We start from the raw sequence: 15,349 nt of genomic DNA, 5'->3' as shown, positions 1-15,349 counted from the left end.
TCCCAGGGCCTTGGCGGCCCGCCCAAGCTGGGATGGGCGCTATTGGGAGCTCTTGGTACCACCCCCACTCCACCCCAGTTCTGCTACAGCTGGTTGAATTTGCAGTCAGTGGCCATGCCTGCTTTGAGCCCGGAACCCTGAAACCACACAGAGCGCTTGCTCCCGGTTCCCAGCAGGGAGGAGGGCGGGCCCAGGAAGACACACAGACCTGGGCCATGGTGTTACCTCTGTGTTAACACTACTCCTGCCAGTTCCTAGGACAAAACTCTGTGAGGCTACAGGCTGTGGGTACTTGGATTGATCTTCACATGTGCTGTCACACTGAGGCCTTGAAGAAAGTCCAGAGTGCAGAGGAGTCTGGTACTGTTTTTCTGTCAAATGCCCACCTGTGCGTGGTTGACAGAGTCAGCCTCCCAGGGCTGGAGGGAGGGTTTCCAGAGATGACATCAGGGGGTGGAGCAGTGAGCAGCATGGGGTTCACACCACCTGTTTCTCCATCAGTGATACCTTACTTACTGTTATTAGCAGTGTTTCTGCGGCTTAACGTTGCAGCATCACTCCCCACATTTAATGGAGGAGAAAATAGGATGAGTGAGGATGCAGAGAGGGGAGCAAGGCAGGACTCAGGTCCCTGCTGTGAACTTGATAACACCATGTGCTTTTAATGTCGCACTTGTGGTTCTTTGAAGGGTGTTTTTGGCTCTGACTTGCTTTTGCTCTCCTGAGAAACCTGTGAAACGGGCAGCTCTGTTCCCATTTTATGGACATGGAAACAAGGCCCAGAGTTGCTAAATCCTGAGTAGTGACAGACTTGGGGCTGTAGTCCAAGATCATGATCTCCAGTTCCTTTCACTTTTTTTTTTTTTTTTTAAATAGTGAAACTTGAACATGGAACCCCAGTATATGAAACAGATACTGGTGATGCTGTATATTAGTGTGAATTTATCATGTTCCCTTTTTTTAACATATCATAGAGCCTGATGCTCTTTCCACGAACACACTCTTAAGACCAGCCTGTAGGTGCTAGCTGATGCCCTGCACTAGCCCTGGTGCCTGATCAATTCCTGCACTTACATTTGATGATAGAGCCGTTTGTAGTTGACATGAGGAAGCAGTGGGCATTTTTTTAAACAGCTCACCTGGGAGTCCTAGGGCCCTTTGCAGTTCAGCCCCTCCAGAAAGTTGAAAGGGGCACAGCAACATGTGGGCAAGTTGGCTGATGCATATCTGGCCTCTGGTTTATACACGAAAGTGGGCTGGCTACCTCCTGGGCTGCTCTGGATGTGATCTGGTGTCCCTGCCGTGCTGTGGCTGGGATGGCATCCTGATGGGGGGCTCAGTACCTCCCGAGCCTTGCTGGCCTTCAGTGGAGTGTGACTCTGAGTCTGTGGTAGCTCCTGAATGAATGTGGGTTAAAGATTAAGCAGGCCTTGCAGCTGCTCTGCACTACCCTCTGCTCAGCCCTATGTTTATAGCAAAGGCTGGAGTTAGTGCCGTCTTTGGTGCCACTTTCTGTGGGAAGGGAAGCTTTGTTCCGACCTTGGGCAGGCCAGCTCGGCACACGGGTCTGGGCCTCTAGGGGATTGATGCCTGGTTGGTAATAGTGCATCTCAGATTCCTTGTGGTGAAGGATCATGTTTCCTTTGTTTTTAACTTTTAATCTCTTAATGGTCTGGTTAAAAATTTTTGGTTGTTAAAAAACAAAGCTACATCGCATTTAAGCCACTCATAGGAGACACGGCAGACATCAAGTCACTGCATCAGATTGCTGGAAAGACTTCTCAATCCTGCCTTTCGATTCTGTGCTTATCTTTCACAAACAATTGAAAATAACACGTGGGCTGGCACTTAACCACAGAGCCCAAATCCTTCATAACTGGGTGTGAGGTGGGTGTTTTTTAATCAAGATTTTGGACATGTGCTTGAAGGAGGAAGCGGATAACAAACCTTTGTCAAATTCCCTTACCTTCTGTGGAAGAGAGTAGAGTCCCTCAGCTGGGCCAGGCTGTCAGCCTCTGGGGCTCTCCCCCTCTGCTTTCTCTCATTTGCTTTGTTAGTAGGGATATTGCAGATTTAAAACAGCCAATAATGACAAAAGCCCTTTTGGTTATGGGCAATTTGAAACATGTACAAAAGCAGACAAAAGAGAGTTTGAGGCCCACATTCCATCCCCTCATGGGGAACCCTGTTTCAGCTGCCTGGAACCCCTGGGGTTGTTTGTTGTTGTTGTTGTTTAGGTTTTTTTTTAGTAGAATTGAGTTACAATGTCCTGTCAATTTTCTCTGTACAGCAAAGTGATCCAGTTTTACACACACACACACACACACACACACACACACACACACACATCCTTTTTCTCATATTATCTTCCATAATGTTCTATCAGAAGTGGTTAGACCTGGGATTGTTTTAAACCAAATCCCAAACATCGCTTATATTTACTGTCAATCTTTCAGTAGCTATTTCTGAAGGAATCGTGTTAAACAGCATAACCACAGGACCGGTGTCACATCTGACAGACAAGCAGTGACTCCTTAACATCCTCAAAGATCCAGCCAGTGTTCAGATACCCAGTACCTGAATGAAATCCCCATGCCATTTTGTCATGATCTAGGGATTTCCCTCCATCTCTCTCTGCCTTCGTTCTTTTTCACTTGAACTTGTTGCTAAGAAATGAACGGACATTCTCTTGTCCTGGATTCTGTGCTTGGGCCCCCTTCATGTCCTGCCACACATGCCTCTGACCTTCAACCTTCCCCTGAATTGGTAGCTGGATTTAGAAGTGTAAGCAGATTGATGTCTGGAGTTTGGGGTGAGGATATTTTCCTGTGTTCTCTCATTCAGACCCCTGTCTCCACTGGGGGGAGAAATCATTTGTTTTTACTGTCATCTCCTGTGTGTGAAGTTACTTTGGTGAGGCCCGCGCTGAGCCCTCTGCTGGTCCTGTGAGATCCCCAGCTGCCGTGTGGAGAGCAGATGGTGCTGTGGTGTGGGAGGGTGTCAGAGTGGCAAGGATGCTGTAGGATGCCAGCTGGAGGTGATGGAGCCTAAGCCACAGGGAGACCCAAGCAGGCAGATTCATCAGAGGTGGCTGCACCCATTGTAAGAGAAGTCACTGTCCCTCTGTACCTTGGTGTCCATGCCTGCCTCCTTGCCTGAATGAACAATGTGTTTTCACACACTAATCACATAACAAGCATTTAGTGAGTACCTGGCTCTGGGAGCTGTGAGTGCCCCTCGTTACTGACTGAGTGAACAAACATGGTCACAGCTCTGTGGACAGGCCCTGCAAAGTGGGAATCCTGGTGGCTCATGGACACTAGGCCATCAGGCCACTGTACCTGGCCCAAAGAAGACCTTCAACACCCCTGAGAGGAGAGCGATCCCCCTTTCCGTTGTTACCCCTTTAATATGTCATACCATGGTCTTTTGTCTCCGCAGCCCTCTTCTGGTTTTGGCTCAGACTTACCAGTGCCCACCCAATGGGTCCCCTGCACATCCCCTCTTTCACTGGGCCTTTTCTGCTGCAGGACCCACTTACCCAGAGTGCAGGGGAGTTTGTGTCTGGAGGAGAATCTTTTTTTTTTTTTTTTTGTCTTTTGTCATTTTAGGGCCATACCTGCAGCATATGGAGGTTCCCAGGCTAGGGGTCTAATTGGAGCTACAGCTGGCAGCCTATGTCACAGCCACAGCAACGCCAGATGCGAGCCTTGTCTGCAACCTACACCACAGCTCATGGCAACACCAGATCCTTAACCCACTGAACGAGGCCAGGGATTGAACTGACAACCTCATGCTTCCTAGTCGGATTCATTTCCACTGCGCCACAATGGGAACTCCCACGGAGGAGCACCTTTCTTTCTCAGGAGCCAGCTGGAGAGGCTCCTTCCTCTCTCTGCAACCCCTCAGGGAGGGGCCCTGGGGGAATTGAGTCCCCCTAGCACTGAGCATACCTCATACGCCCACACCACCCTCTCAGGTTGGCTCCACAGACAAGAAGGGCAAGCCCGAGGAGCCACCCCAGGGTGTTTGGACTCTAGGTTTCCCCACCTTCTACTAGTTTTGGTGAGACCACCATCATGGAGGTTTTAGAAAGTGGGGAGACCACCTAGGGAGACATGGGCTACAGGCAGAAGGATGCTTGGAATGCAGGGTACAAGGTCATACAGGCACTGAGGGGGCTGCAGAGATGAGGAAGGAGGAACTGCAAACATGAGAGGCCTCTACAGAGGGTTAGGGCCCCCTGTCACCAACAGAAAACCCCCAGCCTAGGTCACCCAGAAGTCCTGGCAGAGCTAGGGATGAAGGCCAGGCCTTCATTGGCGTCAGACTTGGGGCACACCCCCCCCCCGGGCGAGGGGGGCTTTCTTGACAACCTGACTAGCCTCTGCCCTGTCCCTTGTCCTACCCTCAGCATCAGAAGGGCACAGAGACAAGTGGCATCAGCACAAGAAGAGTCTAAGGACAAGCGGCCTTGCTCCAGCAGCCTGGAGTTATCCCCGAAGCATCGAATGATTAGCTGTTTCAAGAATAGAGACTTTCTGATTCAGTTGTTTTTTCTGCACAAATATGTGGGAAGTGAGAGTTTTAGGAAGAAGCTTGACTTCTGGAGAAAATGCCCCCCCCCCCACCTCTTTTTTGGCTGCGTCAACGGCATATGGAAGTTCCTAGGCCAGGGATCAAATCTGAGCCACAGCCGTGACCTAATCACAGCTGTGGCAAGGCCAGATCCTTAACCCACTGTGCCACAGTGCAAACTCCTGACGATGCCTTTTTTTAATTAAAAAAATTGAGCTACAATGGGAGTTCCCGTCGTGGTGCAGTGGTTAACGAATCCGACTAGGAACCATGAGGTTGCGGGTTCGGTCCCTGCCCTTGCTCAGTGGGTTAACGATCCGGTGTTGCCGTGAGCTGTGGTGTAGGTCGCAGACGCAGCTCGGATCCCACATTGCTGTGGCTCTGGCGTAGGCAGTGGCTACAGCTCCGATTGGACCCCTAGCCTGGGAACCTCCATATGCCGCAGGAGCGGCCCAAGAAATAGCAAAAAGACCAAAAAAAAAAAAAAAAAATTGAGCTACAATGTACAGTAAAGTGTACTGATGGTGGATTTATATATATATATATATATATATATATATATACACACATATACCCAGGTGATCATCACCAGGTCAGGATCCATAATGTTCCCTGGGCCCCTTCTAAGTGGTACCTCTCTGTGCCCTAGCACAGATGTAGGAGGTCATGTCTCAGACCACCCAGGTGAGGGAGATGTAGGCCGTGAGCTGGCTGTCCCCATCATATGTCTGCTCAGTGAGCCTTGGGCCAGGCTCTGCACTGGGGGTAAGGGCTTTTCCACAGCTCATTTCACTTCAGGATTGAGGTCCAGTTTCTAATATAAAGAGAATTCTCAGGTTGGATGTAGCCAGTGGCCGAGGAAAGCTTCTCAGAGGAAGCATTGGATGAGCAGGGGCTGGGGGAAGGTGAGGAGTGACCCAGGTGCACACAGGTGGGACCCCATACCTGGAAGAAGGAACGCACATGCAAAGACCCTGGGTAGGAGGGAGGGAAGGTGGTCTGGGTTCATAGTTGGATGAGAGGTGATGGGTATGGCAGAGGCAGGGGACAGGGCTCTTGAGATAAGAGGGGCCCTGAGGCTATGAGGGAGCTTGATCCACCATCTTGGGAGGGTAGGTGGTCTGGGCTGGGAGATGGCAGTGAGGTTCTTATGGGAGGAGGAGGCAGCTGCCCAGGGTTCTTCACTGGACCGTTGCTAACCAGCCACATCTTATCTCTCTGACCAAGACCCTTGCCGCCTGTGCCACCATCCTCCTCCCACCACAGGGCTGAACCATTTGGTGGCTGTGCCATAAAGAAGCCTTTGCCAGGCTTCAGGGAAGCAACTGAACTTCTCTTCTTGGCCTCCAGAGCCCTGGTCGGCATGTAGTGCCTTGTCCCTTTCCATGTGCTGACGATGATGTTTTGGCTCCTGGGAGGTGGCTTTGTTGGTCAGGCTTATGCTGGATGTTTCCTGCCTCTGACTTGAAAAGGGATAAGGGCTCCCCTCTCAGACTTGTTTCCCTTTCTATGATGTGGGCCTGATGTTGATGGTGATGATAATGGTGATGATGGTGATGATGATGAAGAAGCCCACCCACCCAGTGCCTTTAGGGGATTCAAAGTGCATGATAACCCATGTCCAGTGCTCAGGATGGGTGACTCTCCCATTATTATTACTATAATTATAACTCTGGTCCCGTGGCTTAATGGAGCTCCACGAACAGACAGTGGCAGGTACAGAGCATTGCTCTTTTTTTTAAAAAAAATTTTATTTTATTGAAATATAGTTGATTTACAATGTTGTATTAATTTCTGCTATACAGCAAGGTGGTCATTTACACATATGCATATACATTCTTTTTCATATTGTTTTCTGTTTTGGTTTACCACAAAATATTGAATATGTTCCCTGCGCTATACAGTAAGACATTATTTATCTATTCTATATATAATAGTTTGCATCTGCTAATCACAAATTCTCAATCCATCCCTCCCCTCTGGCAACCAGAAGTCTATTCTCTATGTCTGTGTGTCTGTTTCTGTTTCATAGATAAGTTTGTCATATTTTAGATTCCACATATAAGTGATATCATATGGTATTTGTCTCTCTCTGTCTGACTTCCTTCACTTAATATGATAATCTCTAGGTCCATCTGTGTTACTACAAACAGAGCACTGCTCATTTGACCCACACAAAGCCCAGCCTGTGGCTTTGTGCCCACATCATGTCTGTAGTTGATAGGGCTACACAATCACTATTTAAATGGTTAGTAGGATTCTTTCTTGTGAACGGGCCCTTGTTACTGCTCTGTCCCCCATCAGGGAACAGTAGGTTTTCACCATTGTTCACCAGCATAAACAACTTGAGACAGACCTCTTAGGCTGTTTTTTTTTTAGTTGTGCAGAGTGATTTTTTAGTTAATCTCCTAGAAGTGGGATTGCTGAGACAAAGGGCTGCACCTTTAAAACCTGGATACATTGTCATTTTGGGGCAGGATTTACATGCTCCCCAGCTGAGCCCAAAGCAGAGTTACTATTTGCCATTGGCCCTGCCTGGCTGGGCTTCTCAAAGACTGAGGCAAGGCCTTGTGCTACCTGTGGGGCTGGCTGAGATTGCTGGTCCCTCTCCCCAGTTCTGTCATCTCTTCTTGGGTAACTGCCAAAAGCCAGGACGTCAGTGGCCGCAAGGGTCTGATGCTAGCTAATACACGGCACTGGCCCAGAATTGGAAAAGAAGTGGTGTGCACTTGCAAATGCACACACACATGCATGCCAAGAAATTGTGAAGAGCCCTGTTCAAAGGGTCATTTTGGAAAGTTTGGTCCATGGGCACTCTGGGCGTGATGGGGAACCATTTTATTCTGGTCACAATTCTTTCGCAATTTGACTGCACCAGAATTATCAAATTTATTGTGCAATTGGTCACAAGCTCAAAATTACATGGAAACTGCTTTACCATACAAGGCAGTCAGCATTCTGTCCACAAAATTAGGCAGAATTTTCAATACCAGTCTTCGTCTTCTGATTTCAGAGATAAATGAGAATTGTTAGCAGCTACAAAGGACTATGGTGATGAACTCCACAGGACTCAGAAGGGTGTGGCGGCCCCTGTGTTTGTTCCCCCTCATTTAATTCTGTCTCTCCCCTTGACAGTGTCTTTCATCACATGTGCTGTGTCCACCACTGGTGTTGAGGGTGAGGGCCTGAATTGACCAAAGCCTTGCTTCCTGGCTGGAGGTGCCATAGGGTCTTGTGTCCAACTCCAAGCTGACTGGCCAGATGCTATGTATGGTTTGCTGGACTGCCCTGTGCTCCAGGAAGATGAGCTTGGAGGAGAGTCTTCTCCCCTTGACTTGGGAGGCAGAGTGGGTGGAAATATCCTCTTTTCCATGCACAGAGATAGACTGAGCCCTTCCTCTCCTGCTCCAGGGCCCCAGGAGGGGACAGACAGCCCTAGACACAGAGGCAAGGCTGGTCCCAGGAAACAGGGTGGGGCAGGGGTACAGGCAGCCAGAGTCAGAAGGAAGGCTTGGACACCTCACACCCACTTCAAACCCCACCCACAGTGTGGTCACTGCTCCCTCCCATCCACACATACACATACTCACTCACTCACTCGTGTGAACACATGTGCTCTTCTGTTGTTATCTGAGCTCCCATCTCCCTGTCAACATCTGTTATTTTCCAGTTTTTGAAACTGGCCATTCTAAGGGATGTGACGTGGTTGCTCATTGTGGTTTTAATTTGCATTAGTGATGTTGAACATCTTTTCAAATGCTCGTTGACCATTTGTATATCTTTGAAGAAATGTCTATTCCAGTCCTTTGCACATTTTGTTTTTTGGCATGTATATTGGATTGTTTTGTTGAGTTTTGTTGAGTAGTAGGAATTATTTATATATTTTGGATATTAATCCCATATCCGATCTATGATTTGCAGATTTCTTCTTCCATTCTGTGGGTTATCATTTCACTCTCTTGATGGAGTCCAATGATGCACAGAAGTTTTTAATTTTGATGAAATCCAATTGATCTTTCTTTTGTTGCCTGTGTTTCTGGTGAAGCTAATCACCAAGAAATCATCACCAAATCCAGTGTCATAAAGATTTTTCCCTTTTTATCTAAGGGTTTTATAGTTTTAGGTTTGATCTATTTTAACTTTTGTATATGGTATAAGGTAAGATTCCAACTCCCTGCTTCTGCATATGGATACAGTTTTCTCATCTCCATTTGCTTGAAAGATTATCCTTTCTCCATTGAATAGTCTTGTCAACCTAGTAAAATATCAGTTAACCAGCAATGTGAGGTTTTATTTCTATACTCTATTCTGTCGGTCTACATGTCTGTCCTTATACCATCACCATGCTGTTTTGATTACAGTGGCTTTTTTTTTTTTTTTCCCCCACTGTACAGCAAGGGGGTCAGGTTATCCTTACATGTATACATTGCAATTACAGTTTTTCCCCCACTCTTTCTTCTGTTACAGTGGCTTTGTAGTAAGCTTCGAAATCAGAAAATGTGAGTCTTTGAATTTGTTCTTTTCCAAGATTGTTTTGGTATTTGGGATCTTTTGAAATTTCATATGAATTTTAGGATGAGTTTCTCTATTTCTGTGAGAGCACTGTTGGAATTTTGATAAGGATTCCATTGAATCTATAGAGTGCCTTAGGTAGTATTGTCATTTTAACAATATTAAGTCTTCTAGTCCATGAACATAGGCTGTATTTCCATTTCTTTATGTCTTCTTTAATTTCTTTCAGTATTGCTTTGTAATTTTCAGTGTTAGGTCTTTTAAATTTTTCATTAAATTTATTTCTAAATATTTTATTCCTTTTGCTGCTGTTGTAAATGGTCTTGTTTTAATTTCCTTCTTTAATTTTTAATGTCTAGAAATGGAACTGATTTTTCTGTGTTGATTTTTTATCCTGCAACTTTGCTGAATTTGCTTATTTTACCTCTAATGGTTATTGTTTGTGTCTGTGGGTAATCTTTAGGGTTTTATACATATTAGATCATGTATCTTCAGAGATAACTTTACTTCTTTCTTTAAAATTTTGATGCCTTTTATTTCTTTTTCTTGCCTAAGTTCTCTGGCAAGAACTTCCAGTACTATGTTGAATAGAAGTGGCAAAAGTGTCTTCCAGATTTTAGGAGAAAGATTTTAGTTTTTCACCATTGAGTATGATGTTAGCTGAGGGTTTTTCATATGTGGGCTTTATCATATTGAAGAGTTTTATTCTATTCCGTGTTTACTGAGTGTTTTTGTCATGAAAGGGCATTCAATTTTGTCAGATACTTTTTCTGCCCAACTGAGATGATTATATGGATTTTATTCCTTCAGTCTATTAATGTGGTAGATTATATTGATTGATTTTCATTTGTTAAGCAATATTTGTACTCCTGGGATAAATTCCACCCGGTCACAGTGCACAATCCTTTTTAAAACACTGATGAATTCAGTTTTCTTGTATTTTTTTGAGAATTTCTACATCAGTATTCATAAGAGATATTGGTTTATAGTTTTCTTGTTAGGGTCTTTGACTTTGGTATCTGGTTAATGCTTGGCTCATATAATGAGTTAGGAAACTTGCCCTCCTCTTCAATTTTGGGGGGAGAATTTGAGAAGGATTGATGTTAATCATATAAATGTTTGGTAGAATTCATGAGTGAAGCCATTTTATCCAGGGTTTTTCTTTTTGGGGAGGTTTTGGATTATTGATTCTATCTCCTTGCCAATTACTCATATTTATTCAAATTTTCTATTTCTTCGTGATTCAGTTTTGGTAGATGATATATTTCTGGCTATTTGTCTGTAGGTTATCCAATTTGTTGGCATACAGTTGTTCACAGTACTTTCTTTTAATCTTTATCATATCTGTAAAATCAGTAGTGATGGCCCCACTTTAAATTTCTTTTTTTTTTTTTAATGGGCACACCCACTGCATATGGAAGTCCCCAGGCCAGGGACCAAATTTGAGCTGCACCTGTGACCAGTGCTGCAGCTGCAGCAATGCAGGGTGCTTTAACCCACTGCACCAGGCTGGGGATCAAACCCATGCCTCCAGAGCTACTTGAGCTGCTGCAGTCAGGTTCCTAACCCACTAGTCATAGCAGGAATTCCTTAAATTTCTGATTTTACTAATTTGAGTATTCAACTTTTTTTCTTAGTCAGCCTACCTAAAAGTTTGTCAATTTTTTTTTTTCTTAAGACCCAACTTTTGGCTTGACTTTATCTATTGTTTTTTCTGTTCTTTATTTCATTTATCTCGGCTTTAATCTTTATTATTTCCTTCCTTCTGCTAGCTTTGAGTTTAGTTCGCCCTTCTTTTTCTAGTTCCTTATGATGTAAAGTTACGTTATTTTTTGAGCTCTTTTCTTCGTTTTTAACGTAAGCGTTTACAACTATAAATTTCCTCTTTTAGCACTGCTTTTGCTGCATTTGTGAAGTTTTGTTATGTTGCAGTTTTACTTTTCATTTTCAGTATTAGATTTTTTAAAAATTGAAGTATAGTTGAGTTACAATGTTGTGTTAATTTCTGGTGTACATTAACTTGATTCAGTTTAATTTCCTGGGCCAGGGATTGAACCTGCTCCACAGCAGTGACAATGCCAGATCCTTAACTTGCCAGGGAACTCCTACACTCTCATTCTAAAATAATCTTTTCTGTATGGTTTATCACAGAACATTGAATATAGTTCTCTGTGCTATACAGTAGGACCTTACTGTTTATCCCTTCCATGTATAATAGCTTACATCTACTAAACCCAACCTGTCACTCTGTCCCTCTCCCAACCTCTTCTCCCATGGGAACCACAAGTGCATTCTCTGTATCCTAGAGTCAGTTTCTGTTTTGTAGACAGCTTTATTTGTGCCACATTTTTATTTTTTATAGTTTTTTCATTTTTAAAAGTTTTATTGAAGTATAGTTGATTTACAATGTTGTGATAATTTCTGCTGTATGACAGAGTGATTCAGTTGTACATATACACACATCCATTCTCTTTCAGATTCTTTTCCCATGTAGCTTATCACAGAATATTGGCTAGGTTCGTGCCATATTTTATTTTATTTTATTTTAATATTTTTGCTTTTTAGAGCCGTACCTGCAGCATATGGAGGTTCCCAGGCTAGGGGTCGAATTGGAGCTGCAGCCACTGGCCTACACCACAGCCACAGCAACACAGGATCCAAGCCGTGTCTGCGACCTACACCACAGTTCACCACAGTTCACAGCAACGCCAGATCCTTAACCCACTGAGCAAGGCCAGGGATCGAACCCGCAGCCTCATCATTCCTAATCAGATTCGTTTCTGCTGCACCACAACAGGAACTCCTGTGCCATATTTTAGATTCCGTGTATAAGCAGTATATGTTATTTGTCTTTCTCTTTCTGACTTAGTATGATAATCTCTAGTTGCATCCATGTTGCTGTGAATGGCATTATTTTGGGGTTTTTAGGGATGAGTAGTATTCCATTGTACATATGTACCACATCTTAATTCATTCATCTGTTGATGGACATTTTAAGTTGTTTCCATGCCTTGGCTGTTGTGAATAGTGCTGCTATATACAAAGGAGTGAATGTATCTTTTTGAATAATAGTTTTGTCTAGATATATGCCCAGGAATGGGATTGCTGGATCATATGGTAATTCTTTTTTCAATTTTCTGAGGAACCTCCATACTGTTTTCTATAGTGATTGTACCTACATTCCTATCAACAGGGTAGAAGCGTTCCTTTTTCTCTACATCCTTGCCAGCATTTGTTATTCGTAGACTTATTAATGATGGCTGTTCTGACCAGTATGAGGTGCTACCTCCTTGTAGCTTTGTTTTGCATTTCTGTGCTAACTAGTGACGTTGAGCATCTTTTCATGTGCCTACTGGCCATCTGTATGTCTTCTTTGGAGAAATGCACAGTTAGGTCTTCTGCCCATTTTTTGATTGGGTCATTTGTTTTCTTGTTTTTGGTTGTATGAGTTGTTTGTATATTTTGGAGATTAAGCCCTTGTTGGTTGCATGATTTGCAAATGTTTTTTCCTGTTCTGGAGGTTGTCTTTTCAGTTTTTTCTGTTTTGTTTATGATTTCCTTTGCTGTGCAAAAGATTGTAAGTTTGATTAGGTCCCATTGGTTTATTTTTGTTTTTTATTTCTATTGTCTTGGGAGACTATGCATTTGTACAGTTTATTCAGAGAATGTTTTGCTTATGGTCTCTTCTAAAACCGGGAGTTTTGTGGTGTCATGTCTTATGTTAAAGCCTTAAAGCATTTTGAGTTTATTTTTGTGTATGGTGAAAGGATATGTTCTAGTTTCATTGATTTACATGCAGCTGTTTAACTTTCCTAACACCACTTGCCAAAGAAACTGTCTTTTTCCAATTGGATATTCTTGCCTTCTTTGTTGAAAATTAATTGAGCATAGGTGTGTGGGTTCCTTTCTGGGCTCTACTTACTTCCTTTGATCCGTATGTCTATTTTTGTGCCAGTACGATGCTGTTTGATAACTGTATCTTTGTTGTATTATCTGAAGTTTGAGAGGGTTAGGCCTCCAACTTTGTTCTTTTTTTTTTCAGGCTTGCTTTGGCAATTTTGGGTATTTTAAGTTTCCATATAAATTTTAGGATTATTTGTTCTAGTTCTTTTTTTTTTTTTTTAATTTGTTCTAGTTCTATGGAAAATGTGATGAGTAAGTTGATAGGGATCACATTAAATTTGTAGATTTCTTTGGGTAGTATGGCCATTTAAACCATTCTAATTCTTCCAATCCAAGAGCATGGGATGTCTTTTCATTTATGTAAATCATCTTCAATTTCCTTTATTTAATATTTTAGAGTTCTCGGTGCACAAGTCTTTCACTTGGTCAGGTTTATTCAGATTTATTTATTTTTTTTGGAGGGGTGCTATTTTAAAATTTTTCTGTGTGTGCATGTGTGTCTTTTTGCCTTTTCTAAGGCCGCTCCCATGGCATGTGGAGGTTCCCAGGCTAGGGGTCGAATCGGAGCTGTAGCTGCCGGCCTCTACCACAGCTACAGCAATGCTAGATCTGAGCCGCATCTGCGACCTATACCACAGCTCACGGCAATACCAGATCCTTAACCCACTGAGCAAGGCCAGGGATCGAACCCACAACCTCATGGTTCCTAGTCGGATTCATTAACCACTGAGCCACAACGGGAACTCCAAAATGTATTGTTTTTTAATATTCTTTTTCTGATAATTCATGTTTAGTATACTGAAATGCAATCAATTTGAATGCTAATCTTCTATCCTGCTACTTTGATGAATTTGTTGATCAGATAGAGTAGTTTTTGTGTAGAGTTCTTAGGGTTATCTATAGATATAGTATCATGTCATCTGTAAATAGTGATGATTTTACCTTTTCCCTTCCAATTTGGATTCCTTTCATTTCTTTTTATAGTCTGATTTCTGTGTAGGACTTTCTGTATTATGTTGAATAAGAGTGGTAAGAGTGAGCATCCTTGTCTTCTTTTCTCACTTCTTTTCTCAGTTTTTTCTTTTGTCCTATCTAGTTATGTGGAGATTTTCTTGTTCTTAGTCTGAGGTCTTCTGCCAGTGTTCAGGAGATTTTCTGTGAGAATCATTCCACATGTAGATGTACTTTTGATGTATTTGCTGGTGAGGTGAGCTTCATGTCCTACTGCTCCACTGTCTTGATTGTCTCAAAAATTTTATTTCATTTGTCTTAAAGTATTTTCTAATTTACCTTGTTATTTCTTCTTTAATATATTGGTTTTTAAAGAGTGTGTTATTTAATGTCCATGTATTTGTGAATTTTCCAGTTTTCCTTCTGATATTTCTAGTTTAGTTCCATTTGTGATCAGAAAAGTTACTTTGTCTGAAGAATTGGTATTGTTCCATCTTGACTGTTACTTAGCTTTTACCAATGTAGTCTAGAGTTTTCTTTGTGGGAAGAATACAAATTATGAATTCAATTTCTTTAACAAATACATACAGCTATTTAGGTTATATAGTTCTTCTTGAGTGAGCTTTATTGATAATCTATCTTTCAAGAAATATATCCATATTATCTTAATTATCAAATGTTGTCATAATAGTCTTTTTTTTAATTTATTTTTTATTGTTATTTTCCTCAACACACTTTTTTTTCCCCCACTGTACAGCATGGGGACCCAGTTATACATACATGCATATATAATTTTTTCTCCCATTGTCAGGCTGAGTTGTAAGTATCTAAACATAATTCTCAGTGCTACACAGCAGGATCTCATTGTAAATCCATTCCGAGAGCAATAGTTTGCATCCGTCAACCCCAAGCTCCCAATCCCTCCTACTCCCTCCCCCTCCCCCTGGGCAACCACAAGTCTATTCTCCAAGTCCATGATTTTCTTTTCTGTGGAAAGGTTTGTTTGTGCTGTATATTAGATACCAGATATGAGTGATATCATATGGTATTTGTCTTTCTCTTTCTGACATATTTCGCTCAGTATGAAAGTCTCTAGTTCCATCCATGTTGCTGCAAATGGCATTATTTTGTTCTTTTTTATGGCTGAGTAGTATTCCATTGTGTATATGTACCACATCTTCCTAATCCAGTTGTCTGTTAGTGGACATTTGGGATGTTTCCATGTCTTGGCTATTGTGAATAGAGCTGCAATGAACATGTGGCTGCATGTGTCTTTTTTAAGGATAGTTTTTTTCTGGATATATGCCCAAGAGTGGGATTGCTGAATCATATGGTAGTTCTATGAATGGATTTCTAAGGTACCTCCATACTGTTCTCCATAGTGGCTGTACCAGCTTAGATTCCC

The 15,349-nt window shown here is 42.8% G+C and overlaps 1 protein-coding gene across 8 annotated transcripts in view; it reads left to right on the top strand.

Moving 5' to 3' along the window:
- CHDH (choline dehydrogenase) overlaps positions 1-15,349 on the top strand; it is a 47,319-nt gene that overhangs the window by 13,213 nt on the left and 18,757 nt on the right. Inside the window, exon 1 of one of the 8 annotated variants that reach the window (XM_084988637.1) lies at positions 77-360. The exons of the other annotated variants lie outside the window; for them this stretch is intronic. The gene's annotated coding sequence lies outside the window, so the exon portion shown is untranslated. Of the gene's footprint in view, positions 1-76; positions 361-15,349 lie in introns of those variants that run through there. 8 annotated transcript variants of the gene reach the window in all.

This window comes from Sus scrofa, chromosome 13 (genome assembly GCF_054392235.1).
Source record: "Sus scrofa isolate SSC_HxYL_T2T_F1_AM1 chromosome 13, Sscrofa_HxYL_maternal_Yorkshire_Landrace_v2.0, whole genome shotgun sequence".
NCBI classification, from domain to species: Eukaryota; Metazoa; Chordata; class Mammalia; order Artiodactyla; family Suidae; genus Sus; species Sus scrofa.
Note: the sequence above shows the minus strand (reverse complement) of the source record. Positions and strands in the feature narration are given on the sequence as shown.